We start from the raw sequence: 10,832 nt of genomic DNA on the forward strand, positions 1-10,832 counted from the left end.
ACATGTATATTGTGAAAGGATTCCCCCCATCCAGTTAACACTTTATCACCTCACTTATCTATCTATCTATCTATCTATCTATCTATCTATCTATCTATCTATCTATCTATCTATTTATTTAGAACATTTAGATTCTACTCTCAGCACATTTCAATTACATGATGCAGTGCTTTCAACTAAAATCACCAAGTTTTACATTAGCTCCTCAAAACTTACTCATCTTATATCTGAAAGTTGGTACCCTTTTACCAACATCTCCCTATTTCCCACCCCACCCAGCCTCTGGCAACTATTTTTCTACTCTCTTTTTTTTTTTTTTTTTTTTTTTTTTTTTAGAATCCACATATAAGTGATAGCATGCAGTATTTGTCCTTCTCTTTCTGGCTTATTTCTCTGACCATAATGTTCTCAAGTTCCATTTATATGGTTGCAAATGGCAGGATTTTCTTTTTTTCTCATGTCTTCTATTCATTCGCCCATTGATAGACACTTAGGTTGTTTCCTTCTCTTGGCTATTGTGAGTAATGCAGCAGTGAACATGGAATGCAGATATCTCTTTGAGATCCTGTTTTCATTTCCTTTGGTTATGTATCCAGAAGTGGGATTCCTGGATCATATGTTCAATTTTTAATTTTGCGAGGAACCTCCGTACTATTGTCCATAGTGGCTGCACCGAGTTACATTCCCACCAGCAGTGCACAAGGGTTCCCTTTTCTCCACATCCTACCAACAGTTGTTATCTTTTATCTTTTTGATGATAGCCATTCTGACGGGTGTGAGGCAATGGTTCATTGTGGTTTTGATTTGCATTTTCTTGATGACTAGTGATGTTGAAAACCTTTTCGTGTACCTGTTGGCCATTTGTATATTTTCTTTGGAAAAGTGTCTGTTCAGGTCCTCCGCTCATTGTTAATCAGGTTGTTTGTTTTTGCTATTAAGGTGTGCGAGTTCTTTATATATTTTGGTCATTAACCCCCTTATCAGATATAGGATTTGAAAATATTTTTTCTCATTCTATAGGTTGCCTTTTCATTTTGTTGATGGTTTCCTTTGCAGTGCAGAAGATTTTAGTTCAATGAACTCCCACATGCTTAGTTTTGCTTTTGTTCCCTTTGCTTTTGGCTCCAATTCCCAAGCAATCATTGCCAGGACTGGGGTCAAGCAGCTTACCTCCTGTGTTTTCTTTTAGGAGTTTTATGGTTTCAGGTCTTAAATTTAAGTCTTTAATCCATTTTGAGTTGGTTTTTGTGTATAGGATAAGACTGTGGTCCAGTTTCATTCTTTTGCATGGAGCTGTTCAGTTTTCCCAGCACCATTTATTAAAGAGACTATCCTTTCCCCATTGTATATTCTTGGTTGCTTTGTTGTAATTATTGGCCATATATGTGTTGGTTTATTTCTGGACTTTCTGTTCTGTTCCATTGACCTATGTGTCTGTTTTTATGCCAGTACCATACTGTTTTGATTACTAGAGTTTTGTAATATAGTTTGAAATTGGAAAGTATGATGCCTCCAGCTTTGTCCTTCCTTCGGTGATTGCTTTGGCTCTTTGGTGTCTTTTGTGGTTCCATACAAATTTTAGGGTTGTTTTTTTTTTTTCTATTTCTGTGAAAAATACCATTGGAATTTTGATATGGATTTCATCAAATTTGTAAAATTTTTCATCCATTATTTCTTCAGGTTTCTTTTTCTGTCCTCCCCATGATTTTGGGATACCAATTACATGTTAGACCACTCGATACTGTCCCTCACCCCACTAAGGCTCATGTTCTTTTCTTTCTCTTTTCCTTTTTTCTTTTTCTCTTTTTTTTTCTTATTGTCTTTCTCAGTGTATTTTGTTTTGGATAGTTTCTATGGTTAATTCTTCAAATTCACTCATCTGCTTGAGTGTCTAATCTAGTATATTTTTTCATTTCAAAGTCTGTACTTTTTATTTCTAGAAGTTCCATTCTAGTCTTATTTTTTCCATTTCCCTCATTATGTTTGTTTTCTTTTACATCCTTGAGTGTATTGACAATATTAATAGTAGATGGCTTAAGGTTCTTATCTACTAATTCCATTGTCTCTGTTATTTCTGAGTCTCCTTCTATTGATTGATTTACCTCCTAGTTATGTGTCATATTTTCCTGTTGGTTCGCATGCCTGGTAATTTTTTATTGTATGCAGACATCGTAAATTTTATGTTGTCATTTACTGAATTTTTGTTCTGCTGTCTAATGAGCTAAGTTGGAGATCAATTTGATCTTTTTAGAAGCTTGTTTTTAAGCTGTTAAGCTATTTTATGGCTGGTTCAGGGCTTTTGTTCTGGGACTAACTTAGTTCCACTATTGAGGCTTGTCTTTTCAGAAGATTCTACTCAATGCCGCTGATATTATGAAGGCTCTCCACTCCGGCTGGTGCCTATGTGAACTCTGGGAATTGTTTTGACTTGTTGGAAAAAAAAAAAAACCAATGATTTTTCTCCCCTGGCTTTGGGTTATTGTTGTTGTTGTTGTTGTTGTTGTTGTTGTTGTTGTTGTTGTGTCGTTTCCCACACATGCACAGGTTGGTACTCAGCCAAAGATTTGAGAGGACCCCTCTTTAGATCTCCGCAGTTCTTTCTCTGGGCAGCTTTATCCTCACTGGTACTCTGCCTGCAAATTATAGCCACCTCAGCTTCCAGAAGCTCCAGTATTTGTCTCCTCAGGTCAGCAGGACCACTGGGCTCTGTTTCACTCCCCTACTGCAGCTTGGAAACTGCCTCCAGGGACCATTTGTTTCTTTTCTCTCAGTGATTGTCGTTCTGTGCTTCCTGTTGTCCAGAGCCTGGAACTGTTACTTTATATATTTATTTTTCTGGTTCTCTGATTGTTTATGGTGGGAAGTCAATTCCCATAGTAGTTAATCCTTCATGGACAGAAATGGAAGTGTTCCAAATGTGAATTTTTAGACATTTGAGAAGTAGACTCAATATTCAGATGCCTTTTAGGTGAGTGTTACCCAAACAGATGTTTTTTAATGCATTAAAGTATCTCATTGCTCATTCATTCTTGGATTTTTTTTTTAAATTACAATTTCTATTCATGAATATTGTTAGTAGTCTGATCTTTGCTTTAAAAATTTCCCCTAGCTGGACCATGTTATCGAAGGATCATGGTTATAAGCTTTTGTTTACACAAAATACTTTTCCTGGTAATAATTTCTTTTGTTGACTGTTTTCAAGTTAATCTTGAGGAGGTGACAGGGGTAAAATAGGTGAGTGGTTTCTTATAGAGATTTTAGTCAAAAGTATACGCATAAAAAATAATATGAGATTATGCCTTGGTAACAATAACCGTTGTACTTTGTCTTTTTCACTTATATTTTGGAGAGCTTTTTTAAAAAAAAGAAAAAAAAACTTTTGGAAAAATTTTAGATTTACTGAAAAGTTGCAAAAATTCAAAAAATACAAAAAAACAAAGAACACCTCTTTATTCTTTGCCCAGATTCAACTATTGTTAACATTTCATCCCATTCGTCTTGTCATTTGTGCTATTTTTCATAAGTATGAATGTATCTATCGATCCATCTATCTTATCTGTCTATGCAATTCTATTTCTGAATCATTGAAGGTAAGTTACATGTATCATAGCCCATTACCCCTAAATATTTTAGTGTATATTTCCTTAGAATAGGGATATTTTATTATATAATTGTACTTTAGTTATTAACTTTTCACTCTTCTAAGAGCTGTACAATGTAGATAGGCCACAGTTTACTTAACTAGTTCTCTGTTGATGGAGTTTGGGGATAAAAAGTAAAGAAGGCAGCTAGGTAATAAAAAAACAACAAACAAAACTAGAAACAAGCTAAATGTCTCTCAGCAGGAAGATCAATAAGGTGTGACATAGCCAGACAGTGGTATATTAAACAACAATGAAAATGAATGAACTGGACACAAGCCACGTGAATGAACCTAAGAAACATTCTATTGAGTATAAAAGGCAAGACTCAGACAATTACATATAGTATGATACTGTTTTTGTTAAGTTCAAAGAGAAGGTAAACTAAAGATACTTGTTTAGGTATATAAATATGTGTGTATGATAAAACTATTTTTAAAAAGGCAAGTCTGTGATGAGCAAGATTCAGAATACTCGTTACCTCTGGAGGGCAGGGCAGAGGGAAGGCGAGGGGCGGAGGCACTGGCAGCTGCAGCAGCGTTGGCGACGTCCCAGTTCTTCAGTCAGGTGGTGGACTCATGAGTATTCATTTTATAATCATGCTTCATAGCTTACAGATATGTTACGTGTATTCTCAAGATTTTAGAAGCAGCTAGAGGATGTTATCTAAATAGAATTCTGAAACAGAGTAAAAGGTAATGTAATATGGAATACATGGGTTTATTTGTATATGTCTTGCATCCCTTTGAGAATAGGGACAATATTTAATGCTTCTATTTTATTATCCATAATACCTAATGTAAATAAATAAGTAAATGAATAAAAATTTTAAAAATTAAAAAAAAGACCTAAAGTAATTCTTATACATGGTAAGGACTTGGTCTGTGTTTACCGATTAAATGATTTGAAATAGCTAAAAAACAATAAGTTTAAATACTTATTTTCAGGAGACCTTCAGTTGATCTCTTGGGGAGTTTTTTCCACCAAAGCAGGAAACTTCCAGGCTGCTTCTATTGTATTTATTACATACTATATCAGGAACCCATTAAGTAAGTAGTAGCATTTGATTGAAAAAATCTAAAAAGTGTTCTATTAATATTTTAGTGGTAAGTATGGAAGAGATATAATTTCTGCTGATAAACAAGGATATTTAAAATGCAAGTTATGGGTGTGCCAGCATCACTCATGAAAAGCATGGTGTGAGATAGGTCATCTTACCAGTTAATTTGCACTCTTTCCCAATATCCCGAACCCGATAGTGAATTACTTTGATCAAAAATGTCTGCATGAGGTTACTTTGATGGTTCTTCTTTTAGGAGAATCGTACCTCACATTTGCTAAGTGAAACCAATGATTTCATGTGGATTATCTGTGATTTAGTTGGATCCAGGGCCGATACCCTCCAGTACCAGCAGGCTCAGCCCGGATCTCCCCTCACCTCTACTTCCCAGGAGAGGAAATGGGAACCAGGTTGTATGCTAGCCTAAAGAAAACCTAGGAATGACAAAGGTGAATCTGCTGCAAAAATAATGACATAACCCTTCCGAAATCAAAGAAATTATGGGGGGATTATCTACCCTTCTGGTTATCAGCTTTTAATCTTCTGTAGTACAGATATACGAAATTTGAACATAGCTGTGCAACAGTCAGCGAGGTTTTTGGAGAACAGATACCTCTTAAGAAGGATGACCCCAGTAAGTTTTTCCTAGCTCTGATCCTGGGGCCAAAACAAATTACTGTCTCCTGTTCACTTGGCAGGTCTTCACTGGTCACTTCATAGGTTTGTATTTATCCATAAGCTTTGTCTGTCTGTGCAAGTTGACAGCGTTTCTAAGACAGTCTCATCCCCAGGCCAGAACTGTGTTTCACATAAAGTACTGTTTACCACAAACTTCCAGTAGACCTGACTTTACATATAAAAAACTACGCAAAAAATGGTAGATTTACAACCATTAAGATAATTCTAGTAGGCTGAAAATGCGAGGTGAACTGTTTTGTGAATCATAATACATGTGTAATTCATTTTATCTTTTTTCCGTAAATAATGTATTACAATGCTTTGTCATTACTTCTAACACTACTTTTATACCTTATTAATTGTCCTTTGTAATAGAAAGTCTTATTTTAAGTTTGGATTAACAGGTGCATGTAGCATTAGCTTTTTCTCAGCTGAACCTTTGCTTCAAAACAACAATAAGAATAAGGGTGAGGCACTGTACTCTCTTTTTTAATAGCTAAGCAGGAAGTTCACCTCTGACAGGGTATTATAATCAGGTTTATCACAAGAGCCTGCTGTTGTGTAACAGAAACTCTAGCTTGTCCTTACCTGTCTTAAGACATTGCTTCATGAAAGAAAATAAACTCACTGAAATATTTGTGAAATTCAATAAAATGCTTTCCCAAGCACTCTGTTTTTAATGCATGCTAGGACAATTTATTACAGCGTTGTAGTCTTTTTAAAAAGCATATGAAGCTTGTGATTTTTTTCTACTATAACTAAATGAATCTATCGCTCTGGGAGCCCTATGTGTCATATTTATTATTCCTTTTAGACACAGCTCCTGCCCCATCTAGTAATAGTCCACATTCCCTCCCTCCTTTTTCAAGAAAAATGGGGAAGGTTTGGATGTCTTCAAATGATTGTTTATTTAATCTACAGGCAGCTTTTCTTCATTGTATGCTTGCCTTCGCTCACAAAAGTGCATTCACTCTTCCATAGTATGTTGAAACTTTTAAATGGAAACGGCTTTTCATTAACAAAGGAAGCATTTTCTTCCCTCCTTCCATGTCTTAGCTCTCTCCACTAAGTCTTGGCTTCTGCAGCAGCTCTACCTCCCCCAGAAATGACAGAAGGTGCGATTGTTCTAGGAGATGGCGATGCAGGTCATGCCAGTGTGTGTGTGGGCTGCTGGGGACTGTTTTTCTTCTGTGTTTGGTTTTATTTTGTCTTTGTTGTTCCAGAAAGTTGAGCACACCACCTTAAAAACAGACCAAAAACAAGAAAACAAAACAAAAAAAGCCTTAAAGACTTAAACCTTTATCCTAGATGAACTATTTCTATGCATTAAGTTGTTCTGTTAGTATTTAAATGGGCCCCTCTGTCCCAAGAAAAACAAATCTGACAAAGTTCTCTTAAAACAGGGGAGTGGAATCCAGAATACAGAGAGTATTGATGTGGTTTGTTTTCTTTCTTTGAGCAGGCTGCCTGCCATCACCCTGCCTCAGGAGCAATGCTCAGGAGAGGAGACAGGTGTACAGATTAAGTTTTAGTATTTCCAACCATCTTTTTTTCTGAGTTGTGATTCCCAACTCCAGGTAGATAGGCTTTTCATTTTTATTTATTTGTTACGTATTTAATTTGAAGACAACCTTCTTCTTTATCTGCCTCTGCCTCTTCTGCTGTTTCATGTTTGGCTCAAGTTTCTGGAGTATGGTGCCGATTCAAAGCATCACTTACTTGTAGCAAAGATCTTTTAGTTCATCTGGTGGAATGAACAAAATACCTGGTGGCTTTCAGGGACAACATCTCTATACAGAAAGCCAAATGATCAATCGCTGCTTGAACCGAAGTCGGGCCTAGACACACTTGTCACTGTTACAGTTTATTCTGTCAGTGGGGCTACTTCTGGCTTTTCAGCCTTGGTTTGCTTTATTTTTATATATTTTCAGCCCACAGACCAATTTCTTAACCGATAATGTGGAGCACACATATTATTCTACCATGGTCCTTGACAGTGTTTCTAAATCCTCTCAAGAAGTAGTCATTTCCTCATCCCTCAGCAGACTCGGCGAGAAGGGATGAAGGAGAAACTGGAGCTTCATTCCGAGCACATCTCCAGGATTTTGAATGTTGATCAACAACATTCTGATCTCCTCTCTGAATGAGTAAAAAGAGAAGATGTAATGCTGGTTCGGCCAAACCCACTCTGCCTGGTGACTCATGTTGCCTCGGAGCAGTCTTACACCCTCTTGTGCAACCAGCCCTGTTGGTTGAAGGAAGAAAAAGACTCCTTCAGAGTTGTCAGTCACTTCTCAAGCGCCTCCAAAGGAAGGTCTTAATGGATCAAGTTTCAGTACACTCTGGGCCTTCAAACATTATTCTGGATTTGTTCACCGTCATACTCTGTAGGCCACATGTAGCTCTTGGAATTGTTTTCGCAATCTTTTTAGAATAATTTGACAGATTTCAAGCCTACCTGAGGGAAATTAAGGCGAGTGTAACGATCACAGGTATTCTCAGTCTCCCTCACCCCCACTCCTTCCCTCCAGGGCTACTCTGATAGAAACCCGCTCATGTGTTCTTTCTTTCCTTCCTGGCCCCAGACAGCATCTTAACCATCACTTAAATTTGTGAGTGCACTTCTGTTTTCAAGCTTGCGGAGTAAAACCAGTCTCTTTTAGGCTGCAAGGAAAATGAGGATGGGAAGCCACTTCATTTTTTTGTTTGTTTGTTTGTTTTTGCATAAGAATATCCTGGAGAGCTCATTTAAACTACAGAATCTTAGACCCAGTGTCAGAGATTGAGTCTGGTGTGGGAATATGCATTTTTAACAAGCATCTCTATCGATAGATAGAGATGGTGCTCTGAGCAGTACAGACAAGTCGTCTCTCTCTGCCTCTGTCTTTCTTTTGTTATTCCAGCTTCTTCCACAAAATATTTGAGGTAGAATTAGACTAATTAGCAGATAACAAAAGTTCCGTATAAAACAAATGTTCTTGTACCTTACTAAGCATGTAAAGTTTTAGTATTCTGGTAGGCCTCTTATCCTATTTATTCCACACACCTAATGAAAATATGGTACAAGTACCTAGCAGCTTCTATGAGACCCTTCCCTCGGGTGTGTTCTATACGTGAATGCATTTCCTAAAAGTCAAAATAAGATTATCCTAACACAGTCATTAAACATTTGCTGGAATTATTATATGATAGTAATTCATGTTTTAGAACCTTGTATGAATTAGAACCTGACTACCCCTTCTGGGCTAAGGACAATGGGACAGGAGCAAAAATATTTCACTGTGGTCTTATTCTCTAAAACAACGCATGTAGCAGTGCTCTCAGCTCTGCCAAGGTTACTTTAGTAAGCTAGCAAAGCAGGCACCCAAACTAGCCTGTCTCGGTTGGAATGGGAACAGACGTGTAGGGAGGTTACTCTATAGCCAAGCCGTGTAGAGGCTGTTGGGCCACATGTCAAGTGATGTTGGAAACAGCAGGTAGCATTCTGATCCTTTTGATGACACCCCCTGAACAGAAATGGAGGGCAATAGTGATGTCCAGTTATAACTCTTACCTCATTTGAGACTCTAAGAAGATCTCTCTCAGTCTTGCTAGAACCATTACATGTTAATCAAGCATTATCTCCGGACAGAGAGGCCCTGAGCAAGAGATTCGGCAGATATTATATTTCCTTTTTACTCAGTATATTTTGTCTACTAGGAAAGGCACCGCCATATCTTGTGTTATATATTTATTAGTTAGAGTTTAATAATTCCACCCCTCCCAAATACATGTTTCTGTTGCTAAGATATTTTATATAAGTTAAAGATAGATATTAGCAAGTAGCACAGATTTTGAAAGTAGATTTTATATATGTTGAATTTTTTAAATCTTCAGCTTCATTATTCTAATTATGACATCTCTAATATGTTCAGTTATTTTTTCCTTAAAAGGTAATTAAGGTTTTTTTTTATTCTTAAAATTGTGGTAAAATAGACATAAAATTTACCATTTAAAACATTTTTAACTGTACAGTTCAGTAGAATTAAGTACATTCACATTGTGCAACCATGACCACTATCCGTCTCCAGCCCTTTTTCATCTTTCCCAACCGAAACTTGGTACCCAAAAAACACTAACTCCCCATTACCCCTGTCCCCCAGCCCCTGAGATCCACTAGTCTACGTTCTGTCTCTGTGAATTTGGCTGTGCTAGTACCTCATTTAAATAGAATTTACAATATTTGTTCTTTTGTATCTGGCTTATTTCACATAGCATAATGTCTTTAAGGTTCATTCATGTTGTAGCGTGTGTCAAATTTCATTCCTTTTGAAGGCTGAAAATATTCTCTTGTATGGCTAGATCACATGTGTTCATTCATTCATAGACATTTGGGGTGTTTCTACCTTTGGGCTGTTGTGAATAACGCTGCTACGAACGTGGGTGTACAAATGTCCGTTTGAGTCCGTGCTTTCAGTTCTTTTGGGCTTATACCCAGAAGTACAATTGCTGGATCCTGCAGTAATTCTGTTTAATTTTTTATACCTCTGTAATACGTTTTTGAATTTTTATTTTTTTCATATTATGAAAGTAATATATTTAGAACGATTAAGAGGAATGTAGAAAATAATCAAATCTATAAAGAAGGAAATTAAAATCATCCACAATCCAGTTTCTCCTGGATGCCATTAATATTTGGTATTTTTGATTGTCTTATTTAATGTACATCAACATATTTGCAAACTTCAGACTGAAGAATATATACTTTTTTTAAACTCAATATTGTACTATGAGTATTTTCCTAAGTCATAGAACAGCTGTGAAAACACTTTTAATAGCTGCTTAACATGTATGCATATAATGTATATCTAACAGATATCCATAATAAGGAAATGATGGATTCATAAAGGGGGATATTTTCCAGTCACTTAAAATGATGTTTTAAAAGGCTATCTCATGACATTAAAAAAATGCTCACAAAATCTAATGTTAGGTGAAAATGTAGGAAACAAAACCATATATACCCAAATCAACTTACAAAGGTTTTCAGGCAGACAGGAGCTTAGCCTAAGAGCAGTGTAAACTATTAGATTTTACTAGAAGGGTGACAAATCAGATTTGCACTCTTGCTACTAGTTGCAAAGGCAAAAGCAGATCTGGGGATATAAGGAGGCTGGTGGCCCCAGGTCTGGGGTGCAGGCGGGTCGAGTAGAACAGTAGCAGTGGAGGTGATGAGAACAAGCAGCATGAGGCCCACCTTCGAGGTGGACTGAGCAGTCTACATAATTGAGTAGATGTGATGTGCGAGAAAAGGGAGCCGTCAAGGGTGATTGCTGGGTAAGGAGCACTGACTGGGGAGTGCGGAAGATAAAGAATTCAGTTTGGAATATGTAAGTTTGACACACCTGAGAGAGATCCAAGTAGAGGTGTCAAGAGGCTGTCGGATTTAAATCCCAATGTTATAAATATGGATA

General features: G+C 36.9%; 1 protein-coding gene across 3 annotated transcripts in view; it reads left to right on the plus strand.

The window, feature by feature from the left end:
- Positions 1–10,832, plus strand: part of TAF1B (TATA-box binding protein associated factor, RNA polymerase I subunit B) — a 62,834-nt gene that overhangs the window by 25,662 nt on the left and 26,340 nt on the right. The window lies entirely within an intron of this gene.

Source organism: Pteropus vampyrus, unplaced genomic scaffold (genome assembly GCF_000151845.1).
Source record: "Pteropus vampyrus isolate Shadow unplaced genomic scaffold, Pvam_2.0 Scaffold105, whole genome shotgun sequence".
Classification (NCBI taxonomy): Eukaryota; Metazoa; Chordata; class Mammalia; order Chiroptera; family Pteropodidae; genus Pteropus; species Pteropus vampyrus.